Genomic DNA, 26,189 nt, shown 5'->3' with positions numbered 1-26,189 from the left:
TGCATAAGGTCCCAGGGCCTGGATCTCCTCTGGGCGGTCGTCCCACCAGGTAGGAGCCGCCACTGAAAAAGCCCTGGCCCTAGTAGGGGCAAACTTAATCTCTCGGGGACCTGGAACTTCCAGGAGATGGCAGTTTCCCGATCGTAGTGCTCTTGAGTACAATGTAGTTGAAGTCCACATTTGAAGTTCACTTTTTGGAACCTTTAGAGAGGAAGGGGGGTCATGGTAATGCTTATGCTTTGTGTTCGTAAAGTCATAGGTTCAGTCCCTGGCATCCCTGCTCTATAGGTAACAGAGTGAGGAGCAATCTCTGCCTCTCACCATGTCGTGTAGACCAGGAGTTGCCAAGGGGCTGTGGTTTAGCAGAAGAGTCTCCAGTTTACCTGCAGAAGGTCTCATGTCCTGTCCCCACCATCTCCAGTTAAAAGGATCAGGCAATGGATGAAGTGGAAGACCCCTACTCACAATACAAGAACTCGTGGGCACTCAATGAAATTGCTGAGAAGTCAGGTTAGAACGGATTAAAGGAAGTACCTCTTCAACCAGAGAGTGATTCACACATGGAATTCACTGCCACAGGAGGTGGCGGCTACAAGCATGGACGGCTTCAAGAGGGAATTGGATAAACATATGGAGCAGAGGTCCATCAGTGGCTATTAGCCACAAGGTATAGATAGGGACTCTCGGGCTGGGGCAAGGGATGCTCTGTATTCTTGGTGCCTGGGGGGGGGGCACTGCTGGACCTCCTGATGACACCTAGTATTTTTGGCCACTGTGTGACAGAGTGTTGGACTGGATGGGCCACTGGCCTGATCCCACATTGGCTTCTCTTATGGTCTTATGTGGTGGCAGCTACAAGCATGGACAGCTTCAAGAGGGAATTAGATAAGCATATGGAGAAGAGGTCCATTGGTGGCTATTAGCCACAAGGTATAGATAGAGACTATGGGGCAAGTGATGTTCTGTATTCTTGGTGCTTGGGGGGGGGGCAACAGTGGGAGGGCTTCTAGTGTCCTGGCCCCACTGGTGGACCTCCTGATGACACCTAGTATTTTTGGCCGCTGTGTGACAGAGTGTTGGACTGGATGGTCCACTGGCCTGATCCAACATTGGCTTCTCTTATGTTCTTAAGACCTCTAGCTGAGACCCTGGAGAGCCATTTCCTGTTTGAATAGACAATACTGACCTTGATTTGCTTGTTTGTTTGTTTGTTAAATTTATATCCCATCCTTCCCAAAGCGGGCTCAGGGGGCATGAACAACCAAAACCAAATTAATATAGTTAATTCTTAAAAATAGCAAATACCATTAAACAATTAAAAATGGTGAAATAAACATAGCAGTTCGAAACCCCCCCCCCCCATAAGCCAGACTGATGGTAGCTGGCATCACACCAAGCTCGTACAGTACCAGGACTCCACATGGGGTAGATGATCAGAAGAGCTTCTATGCAGGGAGGCCAACTAGCTGGGTGTCCAGTCCACCACCTCAACCAAAAGCCTGGCGGAACAGCTCCGTTTTACAGGCCCTGCGGAACTGTAACAAGTTCCGCATGGCCCTGATCTCAAGTGGGAGCATGTTCCACCATGTAGGGGCCAGGACAGAAAAGGCCCTGGCCTTGGTTGAGGCTAACTATAAGGCAGCTTCCTGTGTCAACTTTCACATCACCTATTCCTTGAGCCTTTCTACTGGAGATGCCAGGAACTGAACGTGGGACCTTCTGCTTGCAAACCAGATGCTCTGCCACTGGGCCAAGCGGCCTCCCCACTCAGCCACGGCCCTCGTAGGTCCTATCACTACTTTATGTTCCATTTTTTCCCCTTACGAGTTTCACTTTGGAAGGTTTGCGCACTATTAAGAGACTGATACTATCAAAACGATATTAATAATTTTACATTTGCATCGTACTCTGAACAATTTCAGATTAAACTCCATGAATACAAAGAATCATTGTGCTGAACAAGATATCAAACCCTTCCTGATGCAAGCCAGAGACCAAGAAGAAACATTTAAAAATCCTTCTTGAGTCAGATCAAAATTCTTTGAGATAAACCTTCTATTTTCATTGCCTCTGGATGCTTAGAGAAGCAGGACACAAGTATGAGGAGGAAAAAACGCGGCTCAATAGCAGAGCATCTGATTTCCATGCAGAAGGTCCCAGGTTCAATTCCCATTATCTCCAATTTGAATCAAGATCAGATAGCAGAATACATCAAAGACTTTTACCCTGGGTTGCCAAGTACCTCCTGGCAGCCAGTAGAGTGGACTTACTGTCAGGACAATTAGGCCTAGGCATGCATTGCTGGCTATGTGGCGGCATCATTTCTAGCACATACCAAAAGTGATGTCACCACACTGCCCATGATACAGGGACGCTCTGGTATTTGGGCAAAACCTCTATGGTAGATGTCATTTTTACCATACAGTTTTGCCCAAATACCAGAGCATCCTTGCATCTCTGGTGATGTGATGACATCACTTCAGGTGCACACTAGGAGTGACATCACCATGTTGCTAGTGATGCAGGCCGAGGCCTAGTTTTCCTGCCTGTAAGTCCCCTGCCAGTCTGCTGATCAGCACTTGGGGGAAGTACCCCGGACTGGGGGATCCTGTACCCCTGGTGGGGGTCTGGCAACCCTACTTCTACTTGAGCCCCTGGATAAAGGTTTCCCTTGCTCGACAGCTAGTCGAATCTAGGGTTGCCAAGTCCATCTTCCACCCCCAGCGGGGGACTTTGGGGGCGTTCCTGGAGGGGGGTGGGGCATCCCCAACGTGATGACATCACATTGGGGACGTCTGCCCCCCCCCACCGCCCATGCGCCGGATCTCCAGAAACGGCCGTTCCCTGTACTTAAAGTAGCCGGCAGCCAGCGTTTTCCCTTTAAGACAGCTGCGTTTCCCTTTTAAGAACGAAGCTGACATTTCCCTGCAAGCTTGCGGAGTTCGGGTTTGGGATGAAACACGGGTTGCACACACTTCAAGGGAGAGAGATAAGTGGCTGTGGGTGTTGGGGGTGGGGCTTCCCCCGCCGGCCATCTGGCCAGCGGCGGGTAGAACCCCCCCCAAAAAATGGGGGACCCCTAGCAAACCGGGGGGGTTGGCAACCCTAGTCGAATCCGACTCTAGGGGACGGTGCTCATTTCCATTTCCAAGCCGAAGAGCCAGTGCTGTCCAAAGACTTTTTCTGTGGTCATGTGGCCGGCACGACTAAATACCGAGGTGCACGGAACGCTGTTACTTTCCCACCGAAGCAGTACCTATTTATCTACTTGCAATTTCTTGCTTTTGACCTGCTATGTTGGCAGGAGCTGGGGCCAGAGCCGGGTGCTCACCCCATCATGCGGCACTCGGGTCTCGGACTGCCAAACTACAGACCTTCCAGTCTGCAGCTCAGCATCTTAAACCTCTGAGCCACCGCGGCCCGAGCCCCTGGAGAGCTGCTGCTAATCGGAGCAGACAATACTGACTTTGGTAGACCAGTGGCCCGACTCAGTAGAAGGCAACTTCACAACGGTCATCCCTTCCTCTTTATTCCCAGCTTATGGCATCCCAAAGAAGTATGTACATGCCATGGATGATGGCCATCAGTAGGCCTGCCCTCCATGAATTTGTCGCATCCTTTTTAAAAAGGATTTTAAAAAGACACCATCATTAACGGCCATCTCCACATCTGGAATACCATAAGTTTATTCACTGTGTAACGGAGGTCCTTTCTTCTGTCTTTTGAGATTACGTGAGCAGCACTGTGCACAATACTCTAAGTGTGGCTGCCTTCCTGTCTACGCCTTGCAACAATTGCCGTTGCTAGTATGGACAGAAGTGTCAACAAATTGCAGCTGCATTTTGGCAATCCTAGCAAGGGGCTTTCAGGGGAAGTGCGAAGCAGAGGTGATTTTGCCAGTGCCTTCCTCTGCAGAGTCTTCCTTGGTGGTCCTCCAGCCAAGTACTGAACATGCTTAGCCTCCGAGATTTGACGAAATTAGGCTATACCATTCCACCTTCCTTCTCACCATTCCTGAGAGCCAGTTTGGTGTAGTGGTTAAGAGCGACGGACTCTGATCTGGAGAACCAGGTTTGATTCCCCACTCCTCCTCCACAGTTGGGCCAGTCACCGTTCTCTCAGAACTCTCTCAGCCCCACCTACCTCACGGGGTGTCTGTTGTGGGGAGAGGAAGGAAAGGAGATTGAAAGCCACTCTGAGACTCCTTTGGGTAGTGAAGGGTGGGATATAAAACTTCTTCTCCTCCTTCTCCTCCTCCTCCTCCTTTTCCTCCGAGGAAAATTAACTGAAACAGCAAGTGACAGCTGAATGTGAGCAATAAATACAATGATTTGATTCCATGATCTGAAGAAACAGCTGCCAAGTAACAATTTTGTGATGAGTATTCTTGATGTTCAAGTTAAAGTTTCTCACCTTTTTGTTGACTTCATTAATCCAAGGCATATGAGTGAATATAGTAGCAGAGTACTGTACAGATCTTTAAAATAAGTTTTAAAAAATGATATATATTTTATCTAAAATATTTTGGGTTAGATTCAATGAGGTGCCTGTGGAACATGCTTGTTGATATAGTTCCTGCCTCTCCCTTCCACCAGCAAGCCCCAAGACCTTTGAAAAATTGGTCCTGAAGATGGTGGGAGTTGTGTGAGTAAAAAGCCATGTCGCCTAGCGGGCTGCAGGGAGGAGGAGTAACTGGAAGAAATTGATCACAGCTTGCTCCAGGAATACCTCTTGTACCAATAGAGGCATCACCGGCTGACTAGGAAGATGGCGCACCGCACTGCAGCTCCTTGAACCACATGGCTTTTTGTCCACACAAGTTCTCCAGCCTCAGGTTTTTTTAGAGGTCTCATTGAACTGGTGGGGGGAAGGAGGAGGATCTAATTTGCAAGCAGCCTGGTTTTCATGTTTTGTTGGCGCCATCTCTGTAAATAGCCTATTATTTTATTACATTTTTAGATAATGTTTTGATGAATGTATTTAGCAGCAGATCCCATTTACATAACGCTAGATCACAGGTCGTTCCTGCAACTCTTTTCAGCAGCAGTGCCAGTAACATTGAGCTTTTTGTCTTACAAAACACCATTACAAGCCCATTGTTACTCCCTCATCAACCCAAGGACCTCAGTGGTTTTAGAAGGGTGTAACTCTGTTGAGGAATTGCCCTGTAAAATACCCAGCTCCTTTCCCCATCACTGCTACCAAGCTAGGTCTCCCGCATTCTTTACTTGTGCCTTTGATTTCAGCGCCAAAATCCATTGTGTAGGTTCTGGCTCTTCTTCAGTCTTAGTTATCTCCCGCATCATGTTGTCTGTATCTCATTTAGTTCTGCCTAGATTCTGCCTTTTCTCATCAAAATGCTTCCAGTAGTCCATTGGAGCCAATAATTTAAAAACCTTCGGGATAGATAGTTTCGTCTGATTTTATGGGCTGTGGCAGGGCCCCCCCCCCAATCAATCCCCAGATGTTCAACTTACTGGATCCACAAAACATGTGAGCAAGAAGTCTTTGGTCTGAGCTGATCCTGTCCCAGATAGTATAATGAAACAGGTTTAAATTGAAGGATTCTAAGCTTAACTGGCTGATGGCAAAGCATCCCGTTTCGCATCACACGGAAAGCACCACAGTGTAGAAATCATTGCAACACAGAAAAAAACCAAAAACCACCAAATGAACAGACCAAAACCCACCCTATAAATACAGAGCTGGATCCTGCAGATCCATTCTACAAACAACGAGCTTCTGTCTGGTGCTGAAAGAAAGTATTGCCGTTAGCAGAGTGGGTCTGTGGGATCCAGCCCATAAATTCAGCCATATAATACTTGTGTGTCTTTTTCCCCTTTAAACATTTGTATCTTGCATCTCCATATATTGACTCACAACCGTATAAAAACAGACAAAACAGCCACGTTTCAATTAACGTAGGTCCCTTATAAACGTTAGATGATGATGCTGGACAGCCCTCCTGTTGAAGGCGCCAGATGTAAAACAACCTCTCTCCCCCACCAACTACATTAAAATAATTGCCACTTTTATGGCAACTCCGTATAAGTTATGATCTGTTACTTACACCAGTTGCCAAGGTTTTAGTTTGGAAACCAGGTGAGGCTGCTCAAAAAGCGAAGGGGTTGTGCCTTCCCTGGGGGTCTTTGCTTCTGGCTGGAGCTGTCAGACGGCTGGGAGCGTTTAAGACACATTTCCATTAGCCCTGTCAAAAAACCCAAAACCTCTTAACTATCGCTGAGTTTGCTTTAAATACAAACTCATCTCGATTATCCTTCATCCTTGCTCCGAAGCCCTTCCCACTCTGACATCACGAGCTCTTCTCCCACACCACCTCTTAGGCAAGCTGCAAAAACATAATTACAAATAGCGCCTCCCGCTGATCTGGTAAACCTATTTCAACATTTAACCTGCTAAGCCGTTGTTAGCCTTTAAGGCCCTTTAGTGCATTCGTTGAAAACATTAATTGTTCCTGAGATCACATAAACCCACATTGCCGGAGATCAGAATCGCTTTGGCTGCTGTCTGTTATCTGTGCAATATTTCCCCCTATTGATTCTTTCTTAGCGACTCTGTGCTTTATGTCACATGACAAGTCTGGTGCCCCAGAATTACTTATCTTGTTGGGTTGGAGAGATGAAAATCCTCCTAATCACATTGTGGGGCTAACAGAAGGATCAGATGGTTATACAGCTCAAGCAGACAGTTTACTCTTTAATTCTCAAGGGCTTCTTCACAAGTTGCTGGTTTCCTGCTCAGAGGCGTGGATGGGTTAAATCACCCGTCAGAGTTCCATAGAGTTACTCATGGACATTCCATGAGGTCCAGCAGATTCCAGCAGATTCCATTAAATTGGTTGGGTTTCCCACTTGTACTAGGTCATGCCAGGCCCACACTGAGCTTTCTGCCTTTTGGGTGTGCCCCAGTTCCTAGTGCTTTCTAGGAATAGGATAGGGTATAGGGTAGCAGTAGGTATAGTCCCATGTCCAACATGCTGTGTACATGAATGCAGCAATCCAAGTTTGCATTTCTCATGGGAACTGCAGGACTCGGGAACTACTGTGGCCTGCACAGCATGGGCCAAACCCTGTTCACCCACTGCATCTCTTGAAATCTCTACAGGCGCAACAGATAGGACCACATCATTGGGAACAAAAGCTCCTCTGGTCCTAACAACGTATGATGATGTCATCGATCGGGCAGGCCTACTATGGCATGATGAAGCGGGAAACCCATGCTGGATCTAGACAGACTCCACTGAGAAGTTCAGTGAGCAATGGGAACCCCCAGACACCCATGCACAGATTAAGTTGCTTTATACTGTCAGATTGTTGCCCTTTTAAGTGGAGATGCCAATTTCACTTTTTGGACAAGTGGTTGCCCCTTATTTCTTATTTGGAGGGAATGAAAATCCTTTTTCATGGTCGTTCAATCTTTATTTCCTGAAATTGTGTATTTTATTTGCTTGTTTTAATGAGCATAGGACTGAACATCAGGTCCATAGTTTTCGCTCCCTTACATTTGTTGTATTCTATTTTATTATATGTCTGTTGGAATTTGTTTTATTTATTTATTTGTTTGTTCATTCATTCAGCTTATATCCTGCTCCTTTCCCCTCCAAGCAGGGATCGGGGTGGCTTCCGACAGTGCAATATACAATAAAATCAGCATATTACAATTTTAAAGTGCACATACTAAAACTTAAAACCTAACAACCAGTCTGCTATCTCAGATGGCGGCCCAACAACCAATCACAGGTGGGTAACTGGGGAGGCAGACAGCACAGAGAGACTCACAGCCCAACAACAAAGAGGGAGACCAGCTGATCTTTCTACCACTCTGGGGCCATAGCCCCAGCCATGGTGCTTTCCCACACACATTATGGAGTGAGACCCCCATTTTTCTGGATTTTTCTGTGCACCAAGGCTTGCAACCAATACTCCCTCTAAGCTGTGGAGTTTTGTGAGCAAAAATTCTACTTTGTGAGCTACTGGCATTAAAACTGTGAGCGAGCAATTTGGCTACGGCATAAATTAGTTTGCTCTGGAGCCATCTTTCCTGAGCTACAACAAAAATGTGTGAGCCGGAGGCTAAAAAACTGTGAGCTAGCTCACGCTAACTCAGCTTAGAGGGAGCACTGATTTAAAGTCATAAAATAGAAAGCAGATGAAGGCATCCTTACTCTCTCTCTCACACACACACCCATCCTTACTCTCTTTCTCTCACACACATCCATTGCAACTTAAATTTTTGGAAACCGCAACATGAGAGTAGGAGGGAAGTACACACTTATATAAAACATTGAGCTGTGTCTTCACAGCTTTTCCATTGATGAAAGAGGGAGAAGTCTCTTTCCCCACCAAAAAGCTATGCCAGAGATCGCAAAACCCATCTGGACAAAAGCCACATGGGACGCTGGCTACAATGAGGCGGGAACTTAGAGGAGATGGAGTATAACAGCTGGTAGGATCCAAACTACAGAGAACCAAATCAGCTTAAGTGTCAGATAAGAAAGTCAACAAACCATTAACATGACCAGGGCTTCCCCCCCCCCCCTACGGGAACGCGCTGGAGCAGAGTTTCAGAACCTCTTTGACAAAATTCTTTTAAAAACGTTTTAAAGTTCATGAGTTTTCAGTAGACAGACTGAAAACTTCATTGCCCTCTTGAGAGTTCTGGCACCTCTCTCTCTCTTTTTTAACTCCTAACATGATCATGTGTGGACAGCTGGACTAGTGAATGATCATTGTCGGCTAGTAACCAATTTGCCAGTTTGACCTTAACAATGGATCTATCCAGGGGTCATTTCATAGAAAAAGAGGTGCAGGAGCTCATTAGCATAACTCATTAGCACAACTCATTTGCATATGCCACACCCCCTGACATCACCGGAAGTGTGTCAGAAGGCAACACCCACCACTCAGGCTCCACTTGACTGTTTTGGATTACTAGCTATTGGAGGGGGGGAGGAACCTCGCGGAGGAGGGAGAGCTTGTACCTGAATAAAACTTGGTCTTAAAGGTGCCACTGGACTGTTTTTGACCAGGGGGGCTGGCGGGAGCTCTGCAACTTACCTGGCTGCTTCTTGCTCTGACTGAGGGCTACTGGGAGCAGGGGGTGGGGCTTGTTGCATGTGCCCACCCCCTGGGCTCTTTACTGCCGGAGCTCTGCTCCTGTGCGCTCCTGCAGGAAGAGACCCCTGGATCGATCGATCGATCTATCTATCTATCTATCTATCTATCTATCTATCGATCGATCGATCTATCTATCTATCTAGCATCTATCTATCTATCTATCTATCTATCTATCTTCATAATCTACCTGTGATCATCATCATCATCATCATCATCATCTATCTGTGTCCATATAGGCATTGCATATATTCATATAGGCATTGCAACCAGAACGAGACTGCAGAACAGCAAAAGAAGAACATGGATCACTGATATGCCAAGCAACAACATCTGTTAAAATTATGTTCTTCTGAGTATAGCTGTTGTTCCATAAGCTGGAAATCTTAAAGAAAACAAATCTTACCACAGAACCTGTATGGATAGAAATTCAATGCAAAGCTTTAAAAAGTAGGTAGCCATGTTGGTCCATAGTGCCAGGTCCCCAGTTAAGACACTCTCCACAACACTCTTGGCAGTGATGCTTTATAGAGATATGCTTACATGTAGGAACTGGTTCTTTGTCAGGACTTAAGAAAGCTCACGAAATTCAGAGCTTATAGGTGAAACCCAATGCACCCCACACCCCATGCATATGTCAGCATTCAGCCACTACCATTTCTATGACAACCCTGACAGATAAACGGTGTCTTATCTGCTCTAGCCTAGTGAGTGAGTCTCCAAGGCCAAATCCCACGAGAACAGGCTAGGGCTGCCAAGTCCCCCCGGGGGGTGGGGAAACCCCCGCCCCAGAGGCCCGTTCCCCACCTCCGGCGGATCGGGTCCTGGGGGGAACCCCACCCCGGCGTGCGCGTCACCAGGAAGTGACGTTATGACGCCGGACACGCTGGGGGCAAGGCAACGACCATCCGAGGGGGAAACTCTATGTTTCCCCCTTGGATGGTCGTGGCCCCGCCCCCAGCGTGCCCGGTGTCATAACGTCATTTCCTGGTGACGTGTGAGCAGCACGCGCACATAGGACGCTGGACGGGAGTCCCCCGCTCCCGAAGATTTTCGACCTGGCAACCCTAGAACAGGCCGAGGGGTGCAACTTAAGAAACAATTATGGCTACTACAGGCAGGTGCTCAACCTCCCCCACACTCCCCTCAGGAATTCCCTCCCCCCTAAAGCATAGCAAGGTAAACAGTGAAGTGGAATGAAGGGAAGTGAAACTGAAACCTTGACACATAGCGGACTCCAAAAACAAAAACCACATAATGCCTCTTATAAAGACTAACTAAAAACACAATACATGCTTTTACATTTTCCTGAACTCTGCAGCAGGTTAGATGTTTAGAATAGCAGAAGGAAAGTGTGTGTGGGGGTAGCTTCCAGGCCATGGTGTTGTGTCTTTATCTGCATCCTGAGTTGGATGCCTAGTTTACTTCACTGGGTGCAGGGTGTGGCCAGCTGGTACCAAGCTATGCCCTTTGTTCGCTGGGAAGAAGAAGCAAATATAGAAGCCATCCACTTGAAAGTATAACAACGAATAGTTGATGAAAATGTCTCTTTGATGTCAAATAGCTTTAAAGGCTGAGAGAGGGAGAAAGAAATAAGTAGTCTTTATATTAACAATGCTGAAGATTCATTTATGTTTGTGCAGTAAGTAAATAATCAATATAAGCCAAATTGGGGTAGTATTGCCTAGTGACATTTCCACATGAACCTGCCTTGTACTGTATCAGACCCTTGGTCCATCAAAGTCAGTATTGCCCACTCAGACTGGCAGCAGCTCTCAAAGGTCACAGGCACAGGTCTTTCACATCTCCTACTGCAAGATCTTTTAACTGGAGATACCAGGGATTGTACCTGGGACCTTCTGCATGCCAAGCAGATGCTCTACCACTGAGCCACAGCCCCTTCCAGGTTCTTATTCCTCCAGCTGAAGTATTAGAGCGACAGCACAAGATGGTGGCAGCTTCATACATGGAGTGCAACATTTGAAAATTGTACATCCAATATGCTGAGCAAGATTTGAGTGCGGTAGCACCTAAAAGACCAACAAGATTTCCAGGGTATAAACTTCTGAGAGTGCATGGTCCCTTTGTCAGGATCTGACCAATGGAGCTTTGACTCTCAAAATCTTGGAAATCTTTTTGGTTTTAAAAAAGCGAATGGACTAAATTTTTGTTCTTCTATTGTGGTCAAAGCAATGGTATTCCCAGTAGTCATGTATGGGTGCGAGAGTTGGACTATAAGGAAGGCCGAGCGCCGAAGAATAGATTCTTTTGAACTATGGTGCTGGAGAAGACTCTTGAGAGACCCTTGGACTGCAAGGAGATCAAATCAGTCAATCCTAAAAGAAATCAACCCTGACTGTTCCCTGGAAGGCCAGATAATGAAACTGAAGCTCAAATACTTTGGCCACCAAATGAGAGGGGAGCACTCACTGGAGAAGACCCTGATGCTGGGAAAGATTGAAGGTCAAAGAAGAAGTGGACGGCAAAGGATGAGATGGTTAGACAGTGTCATAGATGCAACGAACATGAAATTGAGCCAACTTCAGAGGACGGCGGAAAACAGGAGGGCCTGGCGGGATCTGGTCCATGGGGTCACAAAGAGTCGGACTCGACTGTGCGACTGAAGAACAACAACAACAACTGTAGACCAACATGGCTACTCACATGAAATTATACAATATGGAGTATCTTAACACCAGGGCCGATATTATGAGTTTGTGACGCTTTTTCTGTTGTCTTCATGCATGCATGATGTGATGTGAGAATCATTCCACAGAGGTTCTGTTTGTAGACATAATAAGTGATGATGCCTTGGGGGGTTGTTAGTTATGGAACTGCCAAGAGCAGAGGTGACTCTTGGTCTAATCCTAGGTGGTGCTCAGGATCCAGTACAATAGGTAAGCCTTGTCAAGCCGCTTGGCAACTGTGACCACAATACTCTTAAGTTCAAACACATATGTGGGTGGGGATGTCAAGCAGCTGAGCTTGTCTGGAGACCTGCAATTAATCACATCTTAAATGCCCAGAAGGAATTACGTCCTTTTCTGCTTGGCTTTTATGCTGTCCAGGTCAATTAACTTCTATTCAAACTGGAACACCACAATGGAGATACAGCAGTATAGTAAGGAAAGTGCTTAAAGCACAGCTTTTATTATTGGCGCCTTGAATATCCGGATACACATGCACACACCTCTGTCTGAGGTTCCTGCCGTTGCCCCACGTGGGAAGTGACATACTCTGTCCAAATTCTTGCATTTGTTAATTTACCTTTACCCTTTATTCAGGAAATCCCGTTCTGACTCCTTTTAAAACAGCTCTAGACATTATGTGCCAATTGTCTTTGCTATGGGTATGCTGGTGCTACGTGTAGCTGCAAACCCATATTCCGGAGGGCTTTTTAAACCATAGGAAACAGGGCTGCACTGTAACAAAATGGTTCAGAAATAGCCTGTGGTAAAAGGACGGGGACTCTAGACTATACTGTGTGTAATATGTACAGTCTGCTGCTGTAGGTATGATCCCACTATGCAATTTCTTCATTGTCTAATGTGTCTTGTTAAGGCTCCTGCATTCTTTCAGTTCTTTTTTTCGGATTTCTGCAGTCCAAATCCTGTTGCATAATTTATTGTATGTCCCATCCTGGTGACTGTATTGACTTAACACACCTTGAGTCTCCGTGAGAAAGGCTTAGCACACCTTGAGTTGTAACGCACCTTGAGTCTCAGTGAGACAGGCAGGCTGCAAATAATGTAAATAAATAAATAAATGTGGGAATAGCAGGTGCACATACCTAAACATCCATGTACATGCTCAATCAGCCCCCCCCTTGCATGTACCTAGTTGTTTAAAGACCTATCACATATTATCTCTTCTGCAGCTCACTTGGGGGTGCCAAGCTGTGGGACTGACAACCACTGCATTGAGTTTATTTCTTTGATACATTCGTCTCCCATCTTTCCTCCAAGGGAGTTTGATTCCCCACTCCTCCACATGTAAATAAATAAATAAATATAGCCAGTTGGGTGACCTTGGGTCAGTCACAGTTCTCTCAGAGCTCTCTCAGCCTTACCTACCTCTCAGGGTGTCTGTTGTGGGGAGAGGAAGGGAAGGTGATTGTAAGCTGCTCTGAGACTCCTTCGAGTAGTGAAGGGTGGGGTATAAAATCAACTCCTGCTCTTCCTCCTCCTCCTTTTTCTTCACAACCTTGTGAAGCAGGCTAGGCTCGGAAAGGGTGACTGGCCCACGGTTACCTAGTGAGCTTCCAGAGCAGAGCGGGGTTTCCCAGATCCTTTTAACCGCAACACCACACAAAATATCGCCATGTCCTTCTCTTTAAAAGTGTCAGTGCTCTCCTCGTCCATTCCCATAACCTTTTCAGTTATTTGAAAACGTTCAAAATGTCGTACCTCAATCCTCTTTTCACATAGATTAAACACACCCAAATCATTCAGCTCTCTCCTCATATGATACCTGAAGAAGTGAGCAGTGACTCATGAAAAGTCATACCCTGCCGCAAATTTTGTTAGTGTTGAAGGTGCTCCTGGACTCTAACTCTTTTCTACTGCTACAGACAGACTAACGTGGCTATCCATCTTCATCTATCTCATATGATAATATGTCTTCTAGACCTGTTGTTATCATCTGAACCACCTCCTGAATCCTGTCCAAAGGTATTTGTGGCACTTTCTGAGAAGGCAAACCAAGAAGAAGAAGAAGAAGAAGAAGAAACCCATTGAGGTGACTTCTTCAGTGTGACATTTGACATCTGGTCCAATTGCTTAAACCTGCTTGAAAATCACAAGCTCTGCTTAAGGTGTCTTAAGGACCTTTGTACAAATTCAAAGACTCTTACACATCTTTCGTCAGCCTTCTGGTTCACTGAAAGAAAAGGAGGATTGGAGTGTCAGATGACCAGTACTGTCTAGCCCTTGCGGCTTGTAGGATGCAACTCCACTGATTTCAGCTGGGCAGTGTCTCAGCCTGGCAAGGAAACACATAGATGTCAAAAGGTTGGATCCTTGTAAATCTGTGGGCTGGATCCCATGGACACATTCCTGTAGCGGTGCTTCGAGTCAGGTAATGGCTCCTTGCACCAGAAGAAAGCCCTGCTATTAGCAGAACAGATCCATGGAATCCACTGCATATCTCGCTTTGGATACTGATTGGGGGAAAAAAAACATTTCGTTACATTATCTTCAAATCTGGCACATGGAGCACGGAGCCGCCACATCTGTGCAGTCTACCCTCCGCTCTGCCAACAAAACTACAATTAAAGCTTTTATTGATCAGCGCACTAATTAAATAAATGAACAAATGAAACTGTAAATAACCCAGCTGTGCCTCATCGAGGGTAACTGTTTCCTGTTTTGGAACCAATATACTCAGTATTTTGTCTAAACTGTGTTGTGAACTGGAATCACAGCTGTGGAGAACCCTTGGACTGCCTAATCCAGGGGTGCCCAATGTGGTGCCCAGGGAGGCACCGTGGTGCCCACTGACAATTTTCCTGGTGCCTACCAAGTGCTCTTAGAAAGTGGGTGGAGCTAGGTAGGGCTTTTGCTCAGCAGGACTTCTGATTGGCTGTGCTGATTAAAAGGTGCCCTGTTAAACAGAGCTTCCGCCTACAATGCATATATATACCCTTGGGTGGGCTCTACCTCCTGCAGCAGCCATTGTGTGACAGTGCCCATTGCCCTGTGTCAGAATTCCAATGGTGCCCGCAGACTCAAAAAGGTTGGGGACCCCTGGTCTAGTCTTTTTTAAAAAGAAACATTTGTTGTTACACAATATTTCTGAAGTGACACTGCTGTGGCTGACGTGGTTTTCTAGTAGTCTTGATTTTTTTGATTTTCATTTGTCACACCCATATTGTTTAACACTTAATTAGGCTATATTTAATGAAGGATTAGTGCAGTGGAAATAGCAGCAGTGGTGCAGTAGAAATAGCAGCAGACTGGCATTAATCTTTATTATGAGTACTCTATAATACAAATTGCTAAACTGCAATCGAGGCAGGACTTAAAATAGATATCTATATACTGGATGGAAGTAGTTGCTTATATTTCGGGTGTTATGGTTTTTACTTAGGTTTCTGGCAATGAACATAGCTTGCAGGACTCAAATACATGCACCCAGTCACCTCTCTAGGCAAATGAGCTCACCTTTGGTACACTAAGAACTACTGAACTGGTGCAGCCCAATCTTGTCAGATTTTGGAAGCTAGGCAGGGTTGGCCCTGGGTAGTACTTGGGTGAGAGACCTCTGAAGAATACCAGGGTTGCTATGCAGAGGCAGGCAATGGCACTCTGCCACTCAGCTTCTTGAGAGTGATCTGAAGCGCCCAGTTTTTTTGTCTATTCCATTCAAGAACATTTGGATGTTATCCCCTGGGCTCAAGAAGCAACTGAGCACCAAGGAACACATTGGCGCCCTGACCTGGACAGCCCAGGCAAGCCTGATCTTGTCAGATCTCAAGAGCTAAGCAGAGTTGACTCTGGCCAGTACTTGGATGGGAGACCTCCTTGGAATACCAGCAGTCAGGAGGCAGGGGCAGGCTTTACTCAGCCCCCTCTCTGAATATCCTCCAGGCCCCCAGAAGAGGTCAGTCACCAGAGGCCGCCATGACTTCCAGGTGCGCACGCACACACACGAAAAATACACACTGGCAGGGTGCCTCTGGACACTAGGGGTTGGGGAACAGTGCCTTTCATAACTGCAAAACAGATGCTGGGACTGAATTGCTGTGTTCTTGAGCAGCACCACCTGGGCTGCATTAGAATCACTACTGAACTGAAGAGGAAATCCTCAAAATAATACTTCATGATTAAGCGCACGCAATATAGGATTTTAGGGTTTGCAAATCTTTTTTTTTTTTGCTTTTTTGCAAATCAACTTGTGGCATCAATCCTCTAATGGCATTATTCCTTTAGCATATATGCCGGATTAAGGAGTCAAGATGAGGCAAAGTCCCAAAATCCATCCTAATCTTTCAATGGAGGATGCTGCGTGGGACGCAGCTAATGAGGTTGTCCCTGTGAAGGGTCGGTCCCTCTTCTGCTCACCTGCTCCCTTCTGGCAAGCCAAGAGGACAAAGAAGGAAGAATCTGTTTGTGGACGGGTGTGTACACAAGGGACTCACAGACATTAGAAAGCTCAGAGTCCACCTCCCTACGTTAGATAACTGATTGCTTCAACTGCAAAGGCCCTCAGTGCTCAGTGCAGTGTGAACACAAATGGACTCATGGGATCTATATCCCCGTCACGTCACCAAAAAGACAGCCAGATTTTCTGCAAATGATCCTAGAAAGCACAGGAAGTGTTTCATATGCATGCATGGGTGTAAAAATCGAAGTTTGTAGTAAATTTCTGAGACACCCTGGAAAAAGAGATAAGAACATAAGAACATAAGAGATGCCAATGTTGGATCAGGCCAAAGGCCCATCCAGTCCAACACTCTGTATCACCCAGTGGCCAGAAATACCAGTGCCATCAGGAGGTCCACCAGTGGGGCCAGGACATTAGAAGCCCTCCCACTGTTGGCCCCCCCAAGCATCAAGAAGACAGAGCATCCATTGCCCCAGAGTCTCTATCTATACCTTGTGGCTAATAGCCACTGATGGACCTCTGCTCCATATGCTTATCTAATTCCCTTTTGAAGCTGTCCATGCTTGTAGCTGCCACCACTTCCTGTGGCAGTGAATTCCATGTGTTAATCACTCTTTGGGTGAAGACGTACTTCCTCTTATCCGTTCTAACCCGACCGCTCAGCAATTTCATGGAGTGAAAAGACTGACATTCCCTTTCCACCACATTTACTAAAATCCATGCCCCAATAAACCACATAGTCTGCCTACACCTTCTGTGAGATGGACCAGCAAAGTCCATCCGCCCCCCATACACACCCACGGCTGGGATCTGGGCTGCGCAAAAGACTGCCAGGCTGACAAAAGCATGCTTCTTTGTTCACCATTTTTCCATGGGTTCTGGATGAGTGGAAAGTTCCTCTTCTGGACCAATGGTCATACAGAGCGCTTATTACAACACTGAACCAAAGGAGGACTTAGAAGAAGAGGACGAAGAAGACGAATGTGCCATTGGGTCGCAAGCAACTCGCAGTGGGACCATTCATGGGGCGTTCCAGTAAAGAGATAGGCAGCCCCGTAGCTAGGGAATTCTTTGGGAGGGGGCCTTGGGGGGGGCCGCCAGCTAGTTAAATGCAAGTACAGTGCAAGTGGTAAGTTGGAGCACTTTGGGGGCAGCCCTGGAGGGAGGGGGCCCAGAAGAAAGACAAGGGGGCTGGGCCCCGTGGGCCCCATGTTAGCTACGGGCCTGGAGATAGGCAGAGGTGGTTTGCCACTGCCTTCACATAGCAACCCTAGTCTTCCTTGGTGGTCTTCCATTCAAGTACTAACTGTGGTCGGCCCTGCTTAGCTTCCAAACTCCAATAAGCTCAGGCTAACCAATAAATAATTTCCTTAGGATCCCAAGGTCTTGTGCTCATAGCCCCCCCAAACGGTATGGTGTGCAAAACAGCACAGAAAGGAATTATGGAATGCCAGGCTGGGGAGAAATGCTTCATTGATCCACCACAGGGTTGACAAATTCCTAATCTGGATTGATGATGACCTGTGTCAATCTCATGGAGACCTTGCTGCATTACTACAAAGCCAAAACCAAGAAAGGTCCGTTTCTCTTCCTAAAACACAGAAGTCCATAATAGCCATAGCTTTAGTTGGCTTTAAAAGGGGATTAGACAAATTCAGGGAGGGATAGGCTCAACCATGGCTATTAACCATGATGACTAAGTGGAACCTCCATATTCAGAGGCAGTGACTGTCTAAATACCAGCTTTGGGGGTGCAACAGCAAAGGGAGGAGGAGGAGGAGGCATTGGACCACACCTTGGACTTTTTCATGCCAGCTGTTTCAGCTACCAGGGCTATTTTTGGGCAGGACCGCACAGGAACGGAGTTCCGGCTGGCTCCCGAGTTGGCCGCGCCCAGCAGGAACTCATTAGCATAATAGGCCACACGCAACAGCAGAAACTCATTAGGATTGGCTACATTAGGGGAGTGTGGCCTAACATGCAAAGGAGTTCCTGCTACAAAAAAAGGCTCTGGGTTTTGACAACAAACAAGGTAAACAGAATAACAAGCAAAAAGTGGGTGTGGCTGGATGACCACACTTCTGGTAACATGGGGGTGTGGCCTAATGTGCTAATGAGCTGTGCTGTCAGGGGTGTGGCCCAATATGCCAATGAGTTCCTGCTCTTGGGTGTGGCCTATTAGGCTAATGAGTTCCTGCTGGGCTTTTCCTACAAAAAGAGCCCTGTGACAGCTACCATCTTCTTGACCGATGTTTATCTAGGCTATTGTTATACCATAGCTATGTACATCACCACAGAGAAAGTCCTTCTGGTCTTTGGTGTTCACACCCTTTGTATATTTGCAGAAGGGTGTATTTACCCAACGTCACCTGTCTGTCAGCTGGTGTGCTATACACTCACCCTTTCGTTGGCCCGTCACATCTGGGTTGGTCTAGGGCCTAGGCTGAAACTTCCCCAGTCCTTTGGTATGCTCTTTCTGGTTGTTAGTTGGATTCATGCCATTGGGTATCACTCACTAGAAGTACTGGTACAGCACGCTGGCTAGCAGGATGATCTCTGATCCAAGGGGGTCCCTGTTCGAAGCTCTCCTCTGCCACATGCTCCCTGATTGGCTCTAAACAAGTTGTCCTCCATCTTCAAGGCTGGGATAATAATACCAGCCTCTTTTACAGGGCTGATATAACATTTACTGTGAAGTGCTTTAAAGCCATCCTGGAGGGTTTTTTTTGGTCATATTCTGGATGTGGAACAACGTCTTCTGGATGTGTCATCTCCGGGATGTGGAACAGTGGTCACTGCAGGTGTGGAGGGGGAGGTATTTGTGAATTTCCTGCATTGTACAGGGGGTTGGACTAGATGACACTGGAGGTCCCTTCCAACTCTATGATTCTATGAATACTGGAAGTGCTATATAAAAATGCAGAGTAGTATAATGTCTGCACAGTACAACAGCTGAATGCCCCAAAACGTAGTCCAATCTTGTTTGAGTGTTATGCTGCGTAGTTTGTATTTTAATTATTGCAATTTTCACAATGGGATACTTAGAGATGCATGGAAGTCTCACCATAGCTGCGGGCTCGCTGGGCAGACTTGAACCTGTTGTGAAATAGCCAGAGGTCATTTTGGGGGGGGGTGGTGAGGTGCAGGAGGCGGGGCACATGACGAAGCCCCGCCCCCTGCTTTCGGCCACCCTGCTTCCAGCCCTCATTAGCCAGGAGGAGGCAGGAGAAGAGGAAGGGTAAGTTGCTTCCCCCCCGCCTCTCCCCACCCCTGCCTGCCTGGGGCCAGGGAGCGCCTTGGCGGGGCTTCCTCGCACTCCCACTGGCCTTGCAGGTCCACCGCTGGGCCCCTGATGTCAGGGGGTGTGGCATATGCTAATGAATTATGCTAATGAGTTCCCCTAGCTCTTTTTCTACGAAATGACCCCTGGAAACAGCATACACAAATTAGCAAATTGGTTTTATAATTCCAGTGGCTTCAGATCGTATGAGAACCAGGCACCTGCAAGAAGGAAAGCACCCCCATTTATGGCAATAGACCCCCATTTTGTTAGAATATACAAGGTCCATAGTGCAGCCTTATGAAGAGAATCAGAAGATCACCCTACAGGGGGACAGCTGAAGGACTGCAGGTTAGCATAGTTAGATTAGATTTCAAATTGTGTCCTTCCCGTTTCCTGATTGGCTCTTCCGGAGACTTCCTGCTCCTGCAGAGCTTCTGTTGTTGTCTATATTCTATAACACTTTTCTCTAAACAGTCAGTGCTCCACTTCCTTTGCATATTTAAACTCTACCACTGTACCTAATAGGGTCGCTGGTGGGAGGGCTGGGGGTGGGCTCTGTAGACTGGAGATCAATTGTTATTCCAGGTGGAATAACTCCCAGCACCTTTCCCCTGCCAATCCCGCACAGTCAAAACAGTCGAGCATGTGTTACTACACTATAAATTCTACAAGGACATGTGCTCCATACACCTCACCCCTATTCCATCTAGGTTCCCAGGTAGATCGGATACATTTTACACACCCCTCCTCCTTGCATATAATTCAAGCGAGACCTCCATTAAAGCAGACAAGTTTGGTTGCAGAGGTTTTATCCACAAGGAAGCTCATGACCCAAACTTTTAATACCTAGCAAGTACAAGAAGGTTCTTAAATTTTAATTTTCTTCAATGTTTAGGCCTATATGTAGTGTACCATGTAGTGTGTACTAGACTCAGGCTCTGTTGTTATAATGTTGTTTGATCTCTGGATCGTAAATAAAGAATGTATGAATATTATTCCAGGAGATCACCGCTGGCCCCACCTAGAAGTTGGCAATCCTTGTTTTCACCTTCTCTAGCAAACTGGATTGCATTATGAGCCATACTGGGACCACTGCTGACTAATACAGCCAGACTGGACAAAACTCACTCGTACATTCCAGTCTCAGCAGTTACAAGAAGTACAAAGTGTTTTGTAGTATCATTAAGCAAAGTCTTTCCCACAGGTCAGCTAGCAGAGGTACGCTGGCTGTTCTGTTTCTCAGTTTTCCCAGCAGCCTGCAGTTTACTCAAAGTGTAACCAAGGAGAACATAATGAACTCTTCTTTTTTTTTTTTACAGGTAGGCTTGTAACTTGAGCTATAAAACAACTCAGCCCTCCCAGGAAAAACCCGTTGCCAGCAATCTGTCACAGGTAGGGCGCTCCAGTACCAAAGTCTACTCAATGACTTCCTCTATTGTCTTGGAATTTTTTAAAAAAGAGAAAACTAATGAGACTGGTCAAATAAATGGTTTAAGGGCATACACTGAGCAAAGCTATTTGCTAAGCCTGTAGCAAGTCGGACCCGGATGCACTGGAAAGAGAAGAAGATAAGGGAATGTTTAGCATAGGACCAGCGCCTCTCGCTTTTTCTCTTGGTAGACACAGAAAACTTTTGAACTCCGCCAAGTTGTTCTCCAGAAGGCTGCATGAAGTGTTGTGTACGGGAAACGAGCATTTGTAGCTGCAGAAATTCTCCGCAGAGAAGAAATAAAGCTTCTGGTGAAGGGAGCTTTGACACTCGAACCCACTCTGGAAATCTTCTCGGTCTTTAAGGTGCTACTGGACTCAGAACTTGCTCTTCTACCGCAGACCAACACGACTGCCCACCCCAAAGAATAAAGCTTAATGGAGCTCTTCGAACGGATGCAAGACTGAACCTGCAGAACGCCCGTGATCAAAGCTGATTTGTTTCACAAGCCCAGAAAATGCTTTGGAAGATTTAACATCCTGGCATTAAAAACAACAACAAAACAGTGGATGGAGAAGGTAGGTTGGCGTTATCTGTTAAAAGCTTCTGACAATGTTTATTGTATGTGTGCTTTTACATTTTGGGAGGATAGCCATCCCAAGAACTTGGAGAACAGCACTTAAAACTAGATGAAATCAATAGCATATCAACTACAAACTATTATATAATCTATATGACATCACAATGCCAGATTTCCCCAAAGACTCATGTTGGTTAGGATCTTGATTTCGCCTTCTACTTCACACTCCATGAGCCTACATGCATCTCCTTTCTGTAACTGGACATTTCTTATACACTATCATTTGTGATCTGTATGTATATGCTTCAGGAACTGGGGTTTTCAGCAATGTACTAATGAAGTTGTGATCCCTGCAAATAATGTGCTTAAAAATTGAACTTTCTTTGCCCACCGATGTCCATTTTGTCTTGAGTCAAGCACTCCGTGTTCACAATGCCCATGTATGAGCATAGGTCTCAGGCAATAGTGCAAGGATGTGTTTTGAAAAATCAGTTTAGAACATTCAATGAACACTTGGTTCCAGAAATGTGCTGGTTATTGCCATCTGCTTTGATTCAGATTTTCCTCTTTGATTGGTCTATTTAATGTACTATTTTTATATTGGCTTTTATGCCTGGATATGCTGAGCCTCCGAACAGCAAAGTTCCATTTGGATTTTGTGTGGGTTCCTGCTAGAAGCCAATCCATAGCTTTCTATGATGGACCTCTGTATCTCTTCAACTGTCTGGCAGATTTTCCCCACCAAATCTTCAGTTCCCCTCTGTGACTGAGTTGTCCTACAGCAGTGTGTATATCTTCTCTTTCCTTTTTATATAAACTTGAAGCTGTCCCACCCTTTGTTTAGATATTGATTTAGGCTTTAGACCCAATACAGGAACTTGAGGAAAAGACAGGAGCTGTCCTGTTTTATAAACCCTTGTGAAATGGCACTTGAGGAAATTTAACTTTCAAAAACAGAATAAAGATTTTATTAAACAGGCAGGGAATATATGTATAATAGGAACAGCCAAGGTTTTGAGATTGCTGAGGTAAAAACTTTCTAATATATACAGAGCTGAATTCTTAGAACATTCAAGAGAGTGCATTTGTAGTTTTGTTTAAGGCTTTCTAGTTCTTTCTTTGTGAGGTACTTTGTTTAGTATATTTAATCACTAACACAGTTCTTATTAATGTTTCTAGATTTCTTCCTTCAGAGTTCTAGGTTTTCCTTTAGATTTTACAGCTTTTCACTAACTCCCGAGGTGTCTAAGCTTCTCCCCGTTATCACAGACCAGTGTTCTCTTCCCAACCTCTTTCACTGGCAGGAAATTATTCTCCTTGTCCCTAAGAAGCAATAACTCCTTGTACTATTTGGCTTGTATGGGAGTTCATTCTAACTACCCAGACTTTTTGCCAAATCCTTCTCCAGTATCCTTTGTCTGTATAAGGCTGTTCTGTAGCTTTTCTGACTGAGAATCTAAAATTCTCCTTCAGAGCAGTTTTAATATATCTAGACAATTGGGGTTCTTTCTCTCTGTAGAAGTACTTTTCTGACTATTGCCTGTCAGAAAACACTGGCTCCCAAATGTCTCTTCCCTCAGAAGCCAAACCCTCTGTCTACTGATCCTGACTTCGGTGGGAAGGTAACAGCGTTCCGTGTGCCTTGGTGTTTAGTCATGCTGGCCACATGACCACAGAAACGTCTTCGGACAGCGCTGGCTCTTCGGCTTTGAAACAGAGATGAGCACCGCAACCCTAGAGTCGGATTCGACTGGCTTTCGAGCAAGGGAACCTTTACCTTTACCTAACCTCCATCCTAAACAACCAATGGACTTGTGTATGTGTAAAGAGCTGTCAAGTCACAACTCATTTATAGCACCCCTAGCAAGGGGCTTTCAAGGCAAGAGAGAAGCTGAGGTGGTTTGCCATTACCTTCCCCTGGGCAGTCTTCCCTGATGGTCTCCCATCTAAGTGCCGATCCTGCTTCACTTCCAAGATCTGACAATTATCAGGTTATACTATGCTGCCTTCCCTCCCATCAGTGGTCTTAGAAGGATGTGATTCTTCTTAGGGGTGGCACTCTTTGTCTCCCAAAGAACCGAGCAATTGCAAATGTGATGGACATCACAATGTTGGTTTCTATCTTTTGAAAGTTTCGAAGTGGAGAACATTGGAAAGCTACGAAGGCAGCATCTCCCAGAGATCCTCAACCAGCCTCTCTATAAGTTAGATCCAGAAGAAGAACCCCCTCCCCCCTGTAGAGAAAGAGAAACGTCAGCCTTTCCTTGGGCTCAGATGAAGAAGAATACAACAATGAAGGCAGAAAAAGAACCGTAGAACCCAAAATGAATAATTTTATAGCAGAAACTCAAACGGTGAAGCAAGCTCTTCCTGACGCAGGTAACAGTGATGGGCGGGGCATGTACATTTGAAACACATGGGGTGTCTACACAGGAAGCCTGTGCTTCCAGAGGTGAAGACAGATGTGCCATTTAAACAATGCTCCCAGCAAGTTCTTCATCCAGAATGTGATCCCAGCTCAACAACTCAGCTTACACACATGTCGACAGCCAAACCGAATTTGGTCTGGCCCCCTCCCTATATTTCACATGAGTTGCCGCCATAAAAAAAGATCAGTGCATAAACCATTGTCCACCATACGAACAGTGGTGATGTGATAGGTGCTAGTCCAGGGCTGTCAAACATGTGGCCCGGGGGCCAAATCAGGCCCCCAGAGGGCTTCTATCAGGCCCACAGTGGAACTGGCCATCTCCTGCTTCCAGTTCTGCTGCTCCTGCTGCATCATAGCTTGCTTCGCCAGACTCTCTTAATCACTCAGCCATTTCATGTTTTAACCTGGGTCCTAGACTCAGAACTCTAAGCATGAGATTTCTGTGGTGAATGTCAATAAATCCAGGGGTCATTTCCTGCAGGAGTGCACAGGAGCAGAGCTCCGGCAGTAAAGAGTCCAGGGGGTGGACATATGCAACAAGCCCCACCCCCTGCTCCTAGCAGCCCTCAGTCAGAGCAAGAAGCAGCCAGGTAAGTTGTAAAGCTCCCCCCGGCCTCCCGGCCGAAAACAGTCCAGTGGCACCTTTAAGACCAAGTTTTATTCAGGTACAAGCTCTCCCTCCTCTGTGAGGACAGATCTGCACATCCCCCCCCCCAGTAGCTAGCAATCCAAAACAGTCCAGTGGCGTCTAAGTGGTGGATGTTGCCTTCTGACACACTTCCGGTGATGTCAGGGGGTGTGGCATATGCAAATGAGTTATGCTAATGAGTTATGTTAATGAGCTCCTGCACCTCTTTTTCTATGAAATGACCCCTGAATAAATCAAAAGTAGGTTTGCAGCTTACAGAGCTAATGTTTTAAGCATGTTTTTATTTTAAGTAAAAAAAAATATTTGAGTTTGTGTCCTTTATAAAGGTTATATTTCCACTATCTGGCATTACATTTTATGACACACATGGCCTGGCCCCAAAAGGGCTCATTTATGTCAGATCTGGCTCTCATAACAAATGAGTTCGACACCCTGTGCTAGCCAATTGGAGTCCTCCATGAACATCTTTTGCTACCGATTTGTAAAACCAGCATTCTAAAGCTTATCCAGGAATAAAAAAAGGTATACAGGATGCACTAAGGATTCTGGCTTCCAAACTAGTTCTATTGCTCTAAAAACATTACAATTCTCCAAGTGCTTTCTTCAAGTGCTTGGTTGGATTCTTCTGGCTGAAGACTGGATAAGTGAAAATACATTTATAGTGGATGGCTAACAGTACTACCCTAGGCAGAATTATACCCTTCTAAGTCCACTAAAGGGTGTAACTCTCTCCTTATGATCAATGCTCCCTCTAAGTTGTGGAGTCTTGTGAGCAAAAATTCTACTTTGTGAGCCACTGGCATTAAAGTTGTGAGCGAGCTATTTGGTTACTGCATAAAGTTTGCTCTGGAGCCATCCTTCCTAAGCTAAGACAGAAATGTGTGAGCCGGAGGCTAAAAAACTGTGAACTAGCTCACACTAACTCAGCTTAAAGGGAACAACTGCTTAGGATGACACTGCAAGTCACTCTAAGCTCAGGACACAATCCTTTGCATACTTATTTGATGCTGAGAAAGGTCCATTTAAAGTAGGAGGACTTATTTCTGAGTTAACATTTATAAGGCTAGATTTCGACTTTTCACATAGTGCAGATAAGATTCACAAAACGTTTTATATGTTGAGATAGGGCTGGGTCCAGATTATGGGGTGGGGTTTCGCGGGCGAAGAGATCCCAGGGGTCCCCTTCACACCCACATATTGGATTTTCTGGACTTAGTACTGCCAGGGAACCACAAAAAAAGTAGCAGAGTCTTCAAGGCTTTAACGCAACAGGGCTGGGTGTGGCCACAGACTTACAAAGGTACACGGACTCAGCAATCAGTTCTAAAACTAATAATCAACTTTTATTAAAGAAAATACATGCTTGAGAGTGCAGGTAAGAGATAGATATAGATTACCTACTCTAGCTAACTAGATGGTGTCCTCCAGGGTTCAAGATGGAGAGATCATGCACCTTCCTTTTGTGTGTGTGCGAGAGAAGAAAGTGAAAGAGCGGAAAGGGAGGAAAAAATTGCCCTTAAGAGTAGCATCCTACTTCAAAGGAAAGGATCAGATAGCAGGAAGGAAAAGATGCTTTTGT

This window comes from Gekko japonicus, unplaced genomic scaffold (assembly GCF_001447785.1).
Source record: "Gekko japonicus isolate JY-2015 unplaced genomic scaffold, Gekko_japonicus_V1.1 scaffold11, whole genome shotgun sequence".
In the NCBI taxonomy this organism is placed as follows: Eukaryota; Metazoa; Chordata; class Lepidosauria; order Squamata; family Gekkonidae; genus Gekko; species Gekko japonicus.
Note: the sequence above shows the minus strand (reverse complement) of the source record.